The sequence below is a fragment of the Lissotriton helveticus genome, chromosome 3_1, assembly GCF_964261635.1.
Source record: "Lissotriton helveticus chromosome 3_1, aLisHel1.1, whole genome shotgun sequence".
NCBI classification, from domain to species: Eukaryota; Metazoa; Chordata; class Amphibia; order Caudata; family Salamandridae; genus Lissotriton; species Lissotriton helveticus.
Genome location: NC_136061.1, coordinates 244,491,689 through 244,508,681, shown reverse-complemented (window position 1 = coordinate 244,508,681; position 16,993 = coordinate 244,491,689). Strand labels below are relative to the sequence as shown.

Sequence of the window (16,993 nt, the reverse complement as noted above, 5' to 3'; positions counted from 1 at the left end):
TATTTAGAAACACCAGTTGAGTACGTTTAGTCAAATGTATATGTGTATGTAAATATATTTTAATCATTTTAAAACATCATATGGCTCAGAAACCATATCAATGTTTTTACAGTATTATTTTATACTATTGCTTTTAATGTATGCACTTTACTTAACTATAAGTATTGCAATAATATCGATCCATTTCTCTTGTACGAGAAAAGAGACTGATCAATAAATAACACCTTTTTATTGAACACGCCCGTCTCTTCCTTTTCTCTACATTCTGATGAGACTAAGAATGCACGTACTGACTGAGTAAAATAATTGCCTTGTGCTCACACGACTCATGAGATTGACTCTTGATTAGGGGAGAGCAAAGTTGTCATGTTCTATGGTTGTCAGAAACTAAATCCCTTCTTGTCTAATCAGGGGAGGTAATTCTCTCTTGAACATTCGAGAAAGTTTCTAGCGAACTCTGAGCTTAGCTGGCAAACCCAAAAATTAAGTCTAGTATCGACAGTAGTAGACCTAGTTAACGTCTGGTCTAGGTCTTTACTGCTGTAGGTACTATTCCAATGCGCAGAGCCTATTGGGAAAATAGGAGCTACACTACATGGCGCCCAACGCGTTTGGAAAGGGCGATAAAACTAACGTAAGACATTTAGAGTAACTCAGTCGTGCTTTCTCACTCAGACCCCTTTTCCCAAATACTCCAAAGACGTCTGGAGTGGGTGAAAGGTTATTATATCCTCCAAAACCTCGCAGGAGGGAACTCCTATGTACGGTTCTTGGTATAGTCAACGTTGAAGGATAAACAGTTCCAAAATATTGTGCATCTAATCTCTGTTTCCATAAAGAAACCTGATCTGCAAACAAACATAATACCATCCTGTCTGTAAAATGGCAGAGAGTGATGATGAAAGAGAGGCAATTAGATTAGCCACTGAAATAGCAGATGCTGATGCTACCATGCAAACAGCAGACCCGGATATAATACTCATCCAGGTCGCCAAAAGGAGATCTATAACCTTAAAACTTATAGAAAATGGACTGACACCTAGAGGTGGCACAGTCATATTCGTAATTGAGGCACACGAATATCGGCAGACAGAGGAATACTATACATGGATACATTTTCCAGCAGCAAATGCTGTAACAAAGTACTTCCACTATTACAAAGTAGAGGAACCTCCTAATGAGTACACTCCTTTCGAGGAGGTGGAAGTACCACTCAAATTCCAAGAGCATTTGCTCTTATTTGATGGCGCCCTAAAACATAACAATCACATTACAAGGCTCGGTCCTTTAGGAAGACCAGGAGCAACGTGGCCGGTCCTAGCCGGATACACACCACATCCAGACATCGAAAGAATGCCTGCAGCAGAGCTGTTAATACAGCTAAAACAACTATTAAAAATTCACAGACAATTAGTTCAGTATGTGATGCGGACTTCAACAATTCAGCCAGCGATTAAACTACCACAGCTGACCCCTCACCAGGGGAACACAAATAAAATTACACCACAGAACATCCAATCCTGCCTAGGTAAAGTTCCAGCTAAACGGGAACAAATACCATTCTGGTTGGCACAGAAAATCACCCAAATAGAGGCGGTGTTTCCTGACACCACCCCATTAGAAAAACACAGGATTCTGACTATATGTCTCCCAATGGGAATCGCACCACACATTGAGGACTGTGACACTTGGGGTACAGTCTTTGCTTCCATCTACACAAAAACGCACGGTGTTCCATCCATTTCGGTAATACCAGATGTGCTAAAACAAATTCAAGATGAATACGGTCCAGAACCTGCTTTAACTCTTGGTATGAAATTACTGAAAGACTTCAAGCAGGTCTCGGCTATATTACTAGCCAACATAAAAGGTGAAGCAGCAAACGTGGCGATCCGCCAGAGGTTAAAAGAGACAGATATAGCAGACCAACCAGCTGAAATTGCCAGAATCATAGAAAAATCCTATGAAGAACTAGGCAGAGATAGTCTAGGTGGAATACCAGTAAAACCGCAACTGACTACAAGTCCAGAAAAAATATTTTTTAATAATAATAATTCACCAAAAAAGAACTGGGATGGAAACAAACAATCCAATCCTAAAGAAAAGAAATTCCAGTCCAGAGGAAGGTCTCCTAGGCGAAGAGAGAAATCTCCAAACCAAAGACAGAGGTCACCGCAGAGTGACCCCTCTGGGAATAGATATAACCTTAGAAATAGGGATAATATTAAAAAACCTGATAGATATCAAGACATTGATACACGTCCCTCTCAATCTTTTCAGAATTCCTCGCAGAAATCGGAAAGAAGAGGACGATCAGAAGAGCACGCCAAGTCCAAAGACAAGGAACCTGCTCAACTTAAAAAGAAATCACAATTTCCAAAAAAGAAGGTAGCCAGTATCAAGGTAGTTAAAAATGCCGAGAATACTGAGGACACAACTGAAAAACGGAGAGTGGGCTCAGACAATGCTAGACAGCGCAGCAGAGGTGAGCATAGCTCGCAAAGTCCTTATGAATCATCTGGAGACAGTGGACACGAATGAATATCTTCAAGTGGAAACTGCAGATACCAGAGTTAGCAAGCCCCACAAGATATACGAGATAACATTACGTATAGAGGGAGATAAGACTAGGAAAATAAGGGGACTATTTTGGGATAACCTATCCAAAGGCTATGACATCCTTCTAGCTGAAAAAGACTGGCCACCAGAGTTTGTCAGGGAGTGCCCTCATGGCGAAGAAGTAATTATGCCTGCCTTCTCGAATCAAATACCGATTCATAAAAAATACACACTTGCTAGAAAGTGGGCAGTGGCCTTAGCACCTTCTTTATATAAAAATCATGTAGGATGGGATGAGGATTCTCCTCCTCACAAAATCCAGTTAAAATCACAACCTACTGCACAAAGGCAGTACCCAATTAAGCAAGAAGCTAAAAAACAAGTAAATGAAATACTAGATCAGCTAGAATACCAGGGGGTGATTGAAACTTGCACCTCACAAATGAACAATCCTTTGTTTCCGGTCGCCAAACCAGACAATTCATACCGTCTAGTTTTGGATTACCGACACCTTAACACATGTTGCAAAACCTTTGCAGTGCAAAACTCACACAGTGCTGCACTAATGAATAACATAGTGCGCAAAAAATACAAAACAACCTTGGACATCTCCAATGGATTCTTTTGTCAAAACATAGCACCAGAGAGCAGATATTTAACTGCATTCTCAGTAAATGGCACTCAAAAACAATTCTGTCGGTTAGCCCAGGGGTACAAGAACAGCCCGGGGGTATTCTCAGCGAGAGTAACAGAATTACTACAACTATATGATGATGAAGCATTATCTTATGTCGATGACATTTACTTAACAGATGATGACTTGGAGACTCACTTGAAAAGGGTGAACACCATAATACTTGGGTTCGCTGCAGAGGGTTACAAATTCAACTTCAAAAAGTCCAGAATTGCCCATCTGACAGTCCTATTCTTAGGATATGAGCTATCAAGTGAAGGTAAAAGCCTGGCAGACAATTTCCTAGAGAAATGTGCCGTTATCCAAGCTCCTAAAACACTAAAAAACCTACAATCAATTTTAGGCTTCCTAAATTTCGGAAGAACATACATTGCAAATTACGCAGAGAGGGTGAAACCCCTTTACGATCTAATTAAACCAGACTTTAAAAGATCCAGTTGGACTCAAACACACACAGAAATTTTGAGATCCTTACAAACAGACATGCTAATTAAGACAAAATTAGAAACCCGTGATAATACACGCAACCTTGTGATCCGAGTCATCCCAGGGAAATGCGGATTCACATACCTGACCTCTAATGAGGGAGAAAAGGTACCAATTGCATTCAAATCACACTTGTACACAAAAGCTGAACAGAGATTCAGCAACAAAGGAAAAATTGTTCAAGCAGTTCAAACCGCAATAGCTAGAGAAAAAGACATAGCTGACGGTAGACATATCACAGTCAGAACAGCAGAATCAGCCTTTGAAGCACTAACAACACCGTGTAATTTACCAACAACAACATTGAATCCGGAATGGATACAATGGGTGAATTCAATCACAACGGACAAAGTAAACTACTACTTTGATCCAGAACTAGAAGAATTAACAAATCTAAAATATGAAAAGACGTATCCTCTGCCAATCGACATTCTGCCTCTACGACATTACGCCTGTGTAATCTATACAGACGGACATGCTCAACCCTCCGTTTGGGGAGAACATGCATACAATCCCACATGTGAGATTACAAAAGAAGTGTGGCGCGGAGGTAAACTAAAACCTCTATTAACAAAATCACACTCAGTAGAAACTAATTCAGAACTACAAACTGAAATAATAGCTTTGAAAATGGCGCTAGATAATGCGGATCGCGAATTCCCGACACTTATAGTGTCAGATTCATATTTCTGCGTCAAAGCATATAACAAGGATTTGCAGACATGGATTCAGAACGGTTACAAAGATGACACAGATGCACCAATAAAGCAGAGACTTCTCTGGGAACAAGTAGCTCTTTTGAAGAAAGAACTACCAAAGACTCACGTGATACATACACTGAGTCACCAGCGTGATGGCGTTCACGTTGTAGGGAATTCATTGGCTGAAACAGCCGCAGCGGCAGCCAGTAAACCGGCTCCCGTAGATCGAAAAAAGCATACATTAAAATACATTGACGGTGAAACATTGCTGGCGGTGAAAACGTCATCAAAAGGCGACTGCTCAGCGTTACCGATCAACTATCCACTCAATTATACATACATAATCGATGCAAACTCCGTCCCTTTTGCTCGAATCCCTGGAGTGGGGGATAGAGTGATTCCAAACATGGACAGGAGACACTTGTTAATCGCAGACGCACACATGGGCGAGGGTCTCAGACACCTTAAATTAAAAGATTCTCTGGAAGAATTACAATCACGGTACTGGTGGCCAGGCATGAGCCTGCACTACACCATGTTTGTAAAAAACTGCCCAAACTGCAACAGAGATCGCAGTGGGGAGAGAAGCAGTTTAATACCTCGTCGTATCAAGGCAGATAATATTACCAACAAAAAGAATGGCTTGCGATTAACATACACAGGCTAGTTCCACTTATAATGTAGATCCACAGCACTCGGCTGACGTCCGGACTGTTATACAAGATTTGCGAGTCTAAATGGCATATACGCTAAGAGCATGCTACGTTCGACCATTTTTTTTTTTTCTCTCAGGCAATCCAGCCTGGGGGGGGAAAGAATGGCCAAATGAGCACAGCCCAGCGGGAATCTTTTCACTTCCTTCCTGAGGGTATGGGATGGTGTAAAGAAAAAACCAAGGCAGAAAGCAATCTATAATGGAAAGGATATTAGGTTCGGGAGCTGGGTGGGTCAAACATCTAATAAGTGTCCAGCGTAGTCTAAATAACTTGCCAAGAAATTCTCTGAAGGGATTCAGTCCGTACGAATTATTATTCGGAACTAGGATGTTGATCTCTGACCTTGATAGTCAGACTTCAGTGGTAATAGAAAAAACCTTTGATGTCAAAGACCGTTTGGCTATTTTGCAGGACTTAAACAAAACAAGAAAAGACCTGAGCAACATACAGTTGAAACAACAGCCAACAACCACTGAAGAATCACCACCTGTCCCAGCAAGACCTGTCTGGATTCCAAAAGTCGGGGATCTAGTCAGGGAGAAGATCGCGGTAAAGAAGGAATTTGGGCCTTCTTACAGAAAAGCAGTTCCTGTCTTGTCTGTCAACGGGACAAGATCAGTTGTACTACCGCCACTTGCTGGAAAAAAGGAGAACCGAGTTGTATCCATCGACCTGGTAAAACCACAACATGTGGCCAATAACAAACAGTAGGCCAAGTGGACTCCCAATAAGTAGCAGAACACCAAGGTTTGCTACCAGTACAGAGGTCCTATCAAAGAGGCTCATCACATTCGAAACGCCTACAGAAGAACAACAAGGACTATGCAACAATGCAATAGAACTCAGACCTCTGAAAACCCAAATAAAAACATTTAGCAGAGACACACCAATCTATACTGAAGTTCCAAGTGAAAATGCAAAAAACAAAAATCCTGAACCAATTGGAACAATTGACAGAACTGCATCTGGTTACTTCATCAACTTCGATGATTCCTCTGAAGGTTTCAGCGAACAAAAGACACAGCCATCATCAAAATCCTTTAAAGACAAAGCTAAGGAACTTTTGAAACAACTGAAAGAAACATATCTGGTTTCTCCATGGATTGAATTTTGGGTGGGTTTTGGTGCATTTATCCTCATACTTTGGCTCATCATGGTATTTACTTTGGGACGCTTTATTGAGGGAAAATATGCTAAAATGGACACAGCAAGTCAGAACATCAACTTGGTCCTCAAACCACAGACATCTTCACACATCGAGAAAAGAGAACTTTCTTCAGAACTTTCTTCAGCCAACTTCACAGCAATTCCGATACCTGGTGGGGTAGCCTGGGACAACACTGACTATGAAATTTATGGTCCGGTCGAGACCCTGAAATATCCACACCAAATCAAGATCTCCTTGAGTGACTTTGCAAAACCAAACTCATTTGCTGATGATTGGGACTTTGAAAGTATAAACAATATGATGTCTGACTTAGTAATGTCTGCTAAATTTACAAAACATGATTATTTGCAAGGTTCTACAAATTATGATAGTATGTATTGCTATAACCATTATGGTAACCATTTCTTGCATAAATCTGCACAACCTAGAAATGTTTTAAATTATAATCAATGGGAAAATAGGAGCTACACTACATGGCTACACCTGTAGCACACAACTACATTGTGCTACACCTCCAAAAGGGAGCTCTAGAACCGTTTATGACAAATATTCATATTTTTCAGGTTTTAACATAACTAATGCTGAAACATTTTATTACAAATTGTCAAACAAGACAGGGATGAAAACCATGATAACCAACACAAAATTGATATATTCAGATTCATTCTTTGAAAAAATGAATACTTTTGGATTTGATTATTGGGACAAAAATGTTGATTTGAAAAGTGTTTGGGGTACAAAAGAATGGCAAGTACAGGGTTTAGAAGCTTTGTTTAGAGCCTGCATGATCCCAGAACAAATGATATTTTTAAATGACACTGTTCAACAAACCACCTGTCTTGGCTTAGCCAAAATCAAAGATTTAAATAACCTGTCTATTCCAAAGCCAACAATGTTTAGCAATAACTCTGATACAGATGAAGAAATAGACATAAACCATATACTTAACCAAAACAGAACACATCCTGATTGGAAACAATGGTTAATCTGGCCCACAGATACAAATCACTGTCAAGATAGATTCCTGAATAAAACACAGGGTTTCAAAATGACCAGGCCAGACCCTAGATATCCTCAAAGACATCACCCAGGGATAATAACAACCTACAGTGTGGGCAAATTATGCCTACAATGGCTACAGACTTCCACACTGCCTGAAATTAAGCAACACCTAACTTTACTTACTGATGGTGCTGACTTGCGTGATTTCATACTGGGACCACGCAAACAGCGTCAAAAGCGTTTCATAGCAGCCTCTGTATATGCAGCATACAATGAGGCCTGGAAGGTTACTCAAATTGAAACAGCAGAAAGAATACGTGAAATTGATCGTATTAATTTGGAAAAATCACTTTCTGTAGTGGACAATGGGTTAATGACTCTGTCCTCCAGAATTTTTTCATTGGACAGCATTGTGTCTTCAGCAATCGATATATTATCGCAAGACTTACTGTTATTACAACATGGTCAGTCACAATTGCGTTCCATTGTACAGCTTGGCTGGACGTTACAAAATCTGCGTTCAGGCTATGTGCCTTGGCGTTTAATCAACACAACGTCACTATTCCAAATCTTTAACCTTACTGATAGACAAATCGGTATGGCGCAGAAGGGTGCTGATTATACAATCTTGAGCATTGAAAAACTTGAAAGATTACCAATGACAATGTCAGAATGACCTGTCAGTGAATGGATAATCCACGGAATCATAAATATTCCAATCTCAACCTTCAGGTTTCAATACTGCCAAAAATATATACAGGCTGGCATGTACGAGAAATTGGGAAAGGGGTACCTAAAAACAACTTGGAACCTGCCCTATTCACATGCATGTGTCAGTAAAAAAGGACAAAGTGTTTCTTAGTGGCAAAAATTGTGCGATGTCACTAAGCGGCACGCTTCTGTGTAACGGTATTAGTTTGCACGGAGCCTGTGAAGGGAATTCATACAACCTTTCATGTCACCAGCAAGGCGCACCTGCAACTGAAATAGAACCATTCTTTCAAAGACTCTATAATGGGAGTTACATTCTTATTGTAGACCGCCGATGTTGTAGTCTTGTGCCCGGGACTCCTTATCTCGTCACTACGACGGGGAAGGTCAAGTGCTGTGGACGTTCTTTGTTCCCCAGCTCCTTTCCAGACAGGGAGGCGAGGGCATGGCCCAGTTTGAAAATTACTTGTATTCGAATAGATACTTTAAGCAGAATGAAAACAGTGCTTCTTCAGACGCCTACAAGGCTCACGTCATCAAAAGAAACGTATGATCTACAAGTCGCAAGGACGACTGCAGAGATACATACATTATTATCAACTAATTCCCCCGTACATTTCGCGGAAATCCTGAGCGAAATCTTAAATATTTCTGATACCACTGGGGTCTCAAAGGTATTTAAGACAGTATTTTCTATGGCATTAACACCATTCAAAGCCATACTGGGTATTTTTCCAGATTTCGTCCATTCGATTTTTGGCGGACTTCCCCTGATCCTGGGACTAATTGCAGGAATCCTATTCCTAGTCCTTATTTTTCGTTATGGCAACCCATGTCACAGATCAAACTCTCGCGACAATGGAAGATACGATCCTAGCCATTGGATACCGGGACCGGATATCAAAAATCCTGGGACTCTCCCGGCTTAGAGACCTAAACATGACTTGGTTTCTATCATTTCGACCAATGTGGCAAAGGTGTGTTTTACCTGTACTAAGGTGTCTGCTATGCGGAGAAGAATGCGTGTTAGACACCTGTCTGACGCTACAATCGGATGCGCCAGTGGATGCAGATACACTGTTGGTTCCTACCAAGGTTCACGCACTGTGCTGCCCTCAAAGGCTGCCAATTCTGATGACGGCATTCCTGGAATCTTCACCACTACGATTGAAGCGTAGTGAAGTTCAAGATGAAAGCAACATCGAACAGGTACGACCTTCTGTCAGCAATGCAAATCAGAATGTCAATGGAGACAATCATGCGCACGAATGCATGGTTACCCCTATTTCCGACTTAGAGGAACTTTCCCATGAAGCTGTTGACAGTTTTTTCGAAAGCCTGAATGATATGATGTTCTCTCCAGAACAGAAATAGAGACTTTTGAGTAAACTCGCACACGGCGTTCCCTGAATTCGGCCTTCAACTTTAAAAATAAAGTCACATGAACAATTACAATCCAGTTCACGGACAGCAACTTTTTTCAGCAAGCCCTTAAAATATTTTTCTATATATTTTTTCCCCGGGACACTGATCTTCTGCTTAAAGTAAGAAACTATTCCTAGAGAACTAAGATTTCTATTTTTAGATACTTTATAGACTTTAGCTGCCCGCTGGTATGTTCACAAAATATATTATGTGATGAAATGGTTTCGACTTTTCTTTCTGTATAGCCATATTAAGAGCCATTTCATGTGTATTTCTCATATACCAACAAGCAATAATGCATAAAATGCGTGTTTACTTTTGCATTTAATTCATAGCTTAAGTGCATACAATATATATGACTGCAATTTTTCAGTATATTTGAAAATTTCGAAATGCATTTATGTATTTTGGGGTGGTAAGGTATACACTATACTCTATAGTATGTTGTACTATGTTATACTATGCATAGATTAGTAGATATGACCATAGTTAGCGTGGAGTGGGTGTCGTGTATTTCTATAGGTTCTGAATCAATCCCCCTATTCCTGACCCTATTCTGGTTAAACTAACTAGCTAGTTAACTAACAGTCAGCCCATGAGGCAAGAAAGCCCCCATGATGCAGATACCGTTATCTGACGCAGTCACACTACGGCACAGGAACGTGTTATCTGATTAGGTCATAACGCTTGAGATCTAATTAGACAAGCGACATTCCTCCAGCCCCTGATAAGGCATACGACGTTCTCATAACAAATCAAACCTATGACAACCTGGACAATCCGTGCGGCCATTGTTTTGATTTCACAGAGAACTTTTGCAAAAGAATGTGCTAACGAGCAAGTCGTATGACATCTTTATTGACGTACCTATGTCCATCCTTACGTCAATCCCGGCACCTTTAAGGTATAAATATTGCCGACCTTGCCCTATGCAAACACACGCGTGGTGACAAGACGGAGCAGCCATACTTGCCGAAGCCGAGAGCAGAAGCAGACCCCGCAGGCAACAGCCCCGCCTTCCTGACGCGCTGAGAGACGCGCTGCTATCTCAAGCCGAGAGACCCAGCACCGGCGCTTCCGGGTAGCCCTCGCAGGCAGCCTGGAATATCGAGAGCAGAGAAAGAGATACCATTCCTCATCCATCCTAAATTCCAGGTACAGAACTGAATAACCCCTCCTAGAGAATTCTTAAGTTATTCACTTGGCAAAAACAAACTTAACTTAAACTGTAACTTTCTATTCCCGCCCACGCATTAGACTTAGGTCAGGTACACGGGGTAGGCGTATTTAGAAACACCAGTTGAGTACGTTTAGTCAAATGTATATGTGTATGTAAATATATTTTAATCATTTTAAAACATCATATGGCTCAGAAACCATATCAATGTTTTTACAGTATTATTTTATACTATTGCTTTTAATGTATGCACTTTACTTAACTATAAGTATTGCAATAATATCGATCCATTTCTCTTGTACGAGAAAAGAGACTGATCAATAAATAACACCTTTTTATTGAACACGCCCGTCTCTTCCTTTTCTCTACATTCTGATGAGACTAAGAATGCACGTACTGACTGAGTAAAATAATTGCCTTGTGCTCACACGACTCATGAGATTGACTCTTGATTAGGGGAGAGCAAAGTTGTCATGTTCTATGGTTGTCAGAAACTAAATCCCTTCTTGTCTAATCAGGGGAGGTAATTCTCTCTTGAACATTCGAGAAAGTTTCTAGCGAACTCTGAGCTTAGCTGGCAAACCCAAAAATTAAGTCTAGTATCGACAGTAGTAGACCTAGTTAACGTCTGGTCTAGGCCTTTACTGCTGTAGGTACTATTCCAATGCGCAGAGCCTATTGGGAAAATAGGAGCTACACTACAGCCCCAGCTGTCATGCAGCCAGTTGTGTCTGTTTGGGTGGCCAGCCAGGGGTGGCATAATACATGCTTCAGCCCCTGGTAGGCCCTGGGTACACATATGCCCTGGATACCTAAGGTATGCTGTACAGGGACTGATAAGGTGGCCCAGTACCAATTGGTAAGATGCACCTAAGGTACATGGTTGTTGTTTAGAGAGAGAACAGCTAGGCTGTGGGTCTGATTAGCAGGCCCACAGCCAGGGAAAGTCGTAAATCAGTGAAGCAAAAAGCAAAAATCTGGGGTGGCCATGGGATTGCAGACCCCACTCTCCTACACCTCCTCAGAAGAAAATGGCGATGGGGGAAATAATCTTGAGGTTTCTCAGTCAAATGCATATCTTGGTTTTACAGGTGTCATGCTTGCTTCAACTCATTGGTCTTACATCTGCTGGAACCTGTTGATTCTGGACAGCAGATGTGGGACAATAGTGGCTCAATCACCAAGGGAGCCGTTCGGCTCAGGTGTGTATCTATCAGTACGCTCATATCTGGCATGCTCTGTTGGTTTGACCGCTTCAGTCTTTAGGTCATCTGTGAAGCCCTCTGCATGTGCTGGGTGCTGTAGTTATGGACACCTCCGTGCTGGACCTGGTCACCCATCTGGCAACACAATACCACAGGGATTTAAGTCTGTATCTGATCTGCGCCGGCATATAAATGTGCTGGAACTGCGACAGTCTGTCTTAAAATATATTTCTACCATTTCAGCTTCTGTCAAAAGTTCTATCGATGGTGTGGGAGGATTGAGTAAACCTGATCTGTTGGCACGCTCTATTCATTCTCTTCTTCATCAGTGCAAGGTGGGCCTACTCTCTTAGCAGGATGGTCAATGCCAAACCCACATGCTGTGGCTGAACACATGGAAATTGAGCTGTGTCAGATAGAGGCCTTTTTCCTCCCTTTCCAAGTTGGGAGAGGTCATCGTCGTTGCTAGAACCATTGTACCATGCCTTTCTGATATCATGTGTTTCACACTGGCTACAATTAAGTATTACTTAGCTTTCCTGTGTCTCCGGTTCAAGCGATGAACATTTGTGCATTTAGACTCCTTACCTTGAAGATCGTGTTTAGGAACTTCTGACCTTTTCAGTTTACCTACCTTTCACAGTTTTCTACCCATACATGTTGGTTCTTCCCACTTGCCCAGTGTAGATTTGGTCATTCAAATGGCCCTTGTCGGTCAACCTTTCCTCTTTCTTCTCTCTTCTTCATCCCACCAGGGAGATGAGCAACTGCATTGACCCGACCTCAAGTGTCAGTCTCCTATAGCATTGACAGCACTTGACAAGGCAGAATCAATGCCCAACTCTCTCTGGGATTTGCCAGAGCCGTGGAAGGCAAGAAATTGACCAAATACATCAAACCAAAGAAAGGCTTTATTCTAATTTCTAATGGATACTTCTAACCACAGATGGTTCACCTTAGACCAGGGGTCTTCGACCTTTTCTGTAGTGAGAGCTACTGTTGATCAGTGAAAATTCTTGTGTGCTACTGAAGGCCAAGCCACGTGTGCTGTATAACCAACCTACTTTATTGACTTTAAGCCTAATGTCCATGCAACCAGGTACTATGGTTTGAACAAAATACTTTGACTAGGAGCACTGTGACAGGCCTACTATGTGCGTCAGTGAGAGCATGGTCTTTGCGGATATATGAACATGTGTATATATGAATGTGATGCATGTATATGGGTGAATGAGAGCCTGTGTCGTGTGTAATTATGGCACAGGACATACCTTTCACCATATGTGGCACCATTACATATTTAACACAAACATACCACCATTTTTTTTTACTTGGAAATAGTTACATTCCAGAAGAATGTTCTGCAAGAAATGTACATAATATGGAACATTTTTCTGTACTTTAAATTTCTCCCACTTATAAAAAGGACTGTATTTTCCAGTAATGTATATCACATCGTGACTCCCAGCCACTGGCAAAAAGAATCTTGCTGTCTGTAAATGCAACACTTTGAAATGGGAGAACAGTAAACTGAAGTTAACTTCATTTTATATGGATTCAACAAAATTAATCATTTCAACGGGTCACATCTGTAGACAGTAGGCATCTTGCACCCAGTGGCCTATAGACAAGGTGCTTATAACAGACATAACACAGCCATTTGCTTAAATGGGAGGAGCTTAATCTAGCAATTTCTTCCAGGGTGGCAATCCATCTTGTCTGACAAATGATTTCTTCAAATGGTTCAGCATTGCTATGCCCCACTATTTTTTTCTGCTTTGCCATATCTTTCCCTAAATCCAAATGACGCTCAAAGGAACACCTGTCCATTCTGTTACAAAAAGTGGGCGTTATGCTTTCCACAGGAACTATTGAGTGAGTTCCAGGCTCAGAAATAGAAGATAGATACTCTCACTGTTTCCTTGTGCTGAAGGAAAGATGGGAGCCTTTAGTACATTTTGGGCCTTTGACTCCCAATGCTTTTGTGTGGGACAAATTAAAGATGCTCATGCTTGGCCGGATCTAGTCTGCCCTGTATTTTAGTGGCTGAATATTGCCTTGGATCTGCAGGATGCTTATTTCATACACCCTTACTATAGTGCCAAATATGTTATCTATGGTCCAAGGTAGGCCTAGAATATTTTCAGTTTGCCATGCTCCCATTATGTCTCACCAGTGTCCCTCGGGTGTTCATGCAAGTTATGACGGTGGTCACTGCCATTCTTTGGGGATTTGGGGGGGCCGGTTTTCCTCACTTCAACAACTGGCTGTTAAAGACTGGCTTTCCACAGTCCATCATAGACCACCTCTGAAAAATGGTGAATCTCTGGATATCATTAAGGTTTACGCTCAAGAAGCCAAAGTCACCCCTGACTACTTTGCAGAGGCTTCCTTTCGTTGGAGCTGTCCTGGATTCAGTACAGATCAGGGTCTTTCTTCTGTTGAAACAAGTTTAGGACATACGTGCCACTATCCCATTATTTCTTTTTTGGTCCTCGATCCCAGTGAGAGCAGTGCTGAGGCTTCTTGTTGACTACACCAAGTGGCATATGTAGGTTCTACCATAGCATCTGAAATTCCAGTGGGCACAGCACCAAGGAAACATATTGGATACCATTCAAATTTCAAAGGAGACTGTACACGATCTAGAATGGGAGGTTGCTTAAACACAATAGGACCAGCAGCAGGCCTTAACCTTCCACATTCAAAGCTAATGGTGTTGACGGACGCATCACTGATGGGTTGGGGAGGTAATCTGGGTGACGTGGAGATAAGAGGACCCTGACTTCCTATGAAAGCCTAACTCCATATCAACTTGCTAGAATTATGAGCAATTTACTTGGCCTTGAAGGTTTTCCTGCTGTCCATCAAAGGAGGCTGACGCAGGTTCTCACAGACAACACCAGTGCCATGCGATATTGCAACAAAGCAGGTGGAAGTGGGTTCCCGAGCTCTGCACTACTGCTGTTGGAGTGCCAGGGCATCTTCCTGGTCACAATCCACTTGACAGGGTCCTTGAGTGCCAGAGCGGGCAAGCGGAGCAGAAGGCATCTGGCAGGTTACAAATGGAGGCTATGTCCGGAGGTGTTGCAGGGAATCTTCCAGCAGGGGTGAGAATCCTTGTTCAATCTCTTTGCCACTAACAAGAATGTGCATTGTCAGAAGTTTTGTTCATTGGAGTTTCAACAAGAACACTCTCTAGGAGATGCGTTCCAGCTGTAATGGAACTTGGCACTTCTGTGCACCTTCCCACCTCTGCCTTTCCTACCCAGAGGTCTGAAAAAGATTACGAGTGACCAGGTGCAAGTCATTCTAGTGGCTCCAAATTGAGCCTGAAAAGTATGGTAACAACCAGAGCTTCTGGGGCATAAGCGCCTGTTCTCCAATCAGGATGACACTTTGGGAGGGCCTCTTTTAAAAAATAAAAAAAAACAGGACAGAGTCCTCTACCTGAATCTATGCAATCTACATCTCCATGCATGGAGATTGAGCGGCAGCAGTTGACCGCATTTGATCTTCCGCTATAAGTGGTGAATATTGTCCTTGCTGCCAGACTCCCTTACTTTCATTCTGCGTGATGGGAAAGCTTTGTGGCTTGGTTTGGTAATTGCAAGATTGACACTTTACAGTCTATGCTGTCCAGATATTCTTTAGTTCAGTGGTTCCCAAACTGGGGTCCGCGACACATTCCCAGGGGGTCCGCAGGCAGCAGTTTTAAAAGCAATGCAAAGTTCCTTGTATAAACAGCTGTTTTTGGGCAGCAATAAAAGTGTCAAGATAACTCCGGTGATTAATGTACCTGCTGGAGAGAGATGGGGTTTTGTCCAGTGGCAGCTTTGAGTCTTCTTAGAAAGCCCAGATGGTTAATATGCCTGCTGCAAAGAATGTCTACCATGCATTAAAAAAAAAAAAACTGTATTTTGTTTTGTGCATAGCTCAGACAGTTCCTGCTTTTGCCACAGAGCCTCTTTTGTTATTATGCAGTTCACAAGTTCCAATCGCATTTAGCATTGAGCTATGAACTGAAATCAAAGAGCTGCAAGCAAACTGCATGGTACAAGTTAGTAAGGCACAAGTTACTTACCTTCGGTAACGATATATCTGTAAGAAACAGTGGTTAGTGTTAGATTCCTTACCTTAGAATATCCCCTAAAATCTTTAGTCATTTAAGTCTAGTCTTTGTTTGATGTGCACAAGTGTGTGTTTTTCTTCTTCTTCGAATTACAGCTTTAATGTTTGACATTTAAATAATGCAAATTGCCTAGGGGTCCCCGGCTGCCAGTAGTGACTCAATGGGGGTCCTCAGGAATGAAAAGTTTGGGAGCACAGTTCCCACAGTTATAGTAGTAGCCCAGACACCACATTCGTATGTCGTGTGGGTCAGACTGAGACGCTTGCAGTACCTACCTTAGGGGGAGACATTTGACATAGTTGTCAAAACATCAGGAATTTCTCTTGTTAAAACATAAAGAGTTCTGGACCACGTGGCAAAGGTGCAGAAGCACACAAAAAATCTACCTGTCTCTTATTAAGAAAACACGCGCTGCTTATTAGAATGATTGAATAGAGTAGGCGAACAATTCCTCTAGAGTAATATTTGTCATCCTTAAAAATCTATCTTCCCTAGAGAGAACCATGGTTCCTGACATTAGTTCATCCAGAGTTGGGTAACCAGATTGCAAACTTCTTTGCTTCGAAGGTATCTCAAATATTCGACTCCTTTCCTAATGAGGCCCGTAACTGCACTTTTTCCCAATTGGAGAGCACTTCTGTATTTGGGGCCAACTACCTCTCATCCCCCTCGCTGGAAGATTTAAAAAGGTATAGCTCTAAGTATTAAATCTGGTTCACCAATGGATCCAGCTTCACCTAAAATCATTTGGGAACGGCTAGACATAATGCTACCTTATGTACAGCAAGTTTTGGAGCTATGCTTCCACTGAGGGGAGGTCCAGAGCAAGTGGAAGCAAGCGATTGTTCACCCCTTAAAGGAAATAAAATCTGTAGATCCAGGTTTGTTGGATAACTTGCGTCCAAGCGTCCTATTTCACTCTTGCCTTACTTCTCTAAAATACCAGAGAAGGTGGTGAACACACAAGTGGTGGTGCATATTAACTGGCACAACCTATTCCACCGCACGCAATCAGGG

At 41.9% G+C, this 16,993-nt stretch overlaps 1 protein-coding gene across 8 annotated transcripts in view; it reads right to left on the bottom strand.

The window, feature by feature from the left end:
• The window catches only part of NF1 (neurofibromin 1), a 2,143,703-nt gene that overhangs the window by 621,259 nt on the left and 1,505,451 nt on the right, over positions 1-16,993 (bottom strand). The gene's annotated exons all lie outside the window — the stretch shown is intronic.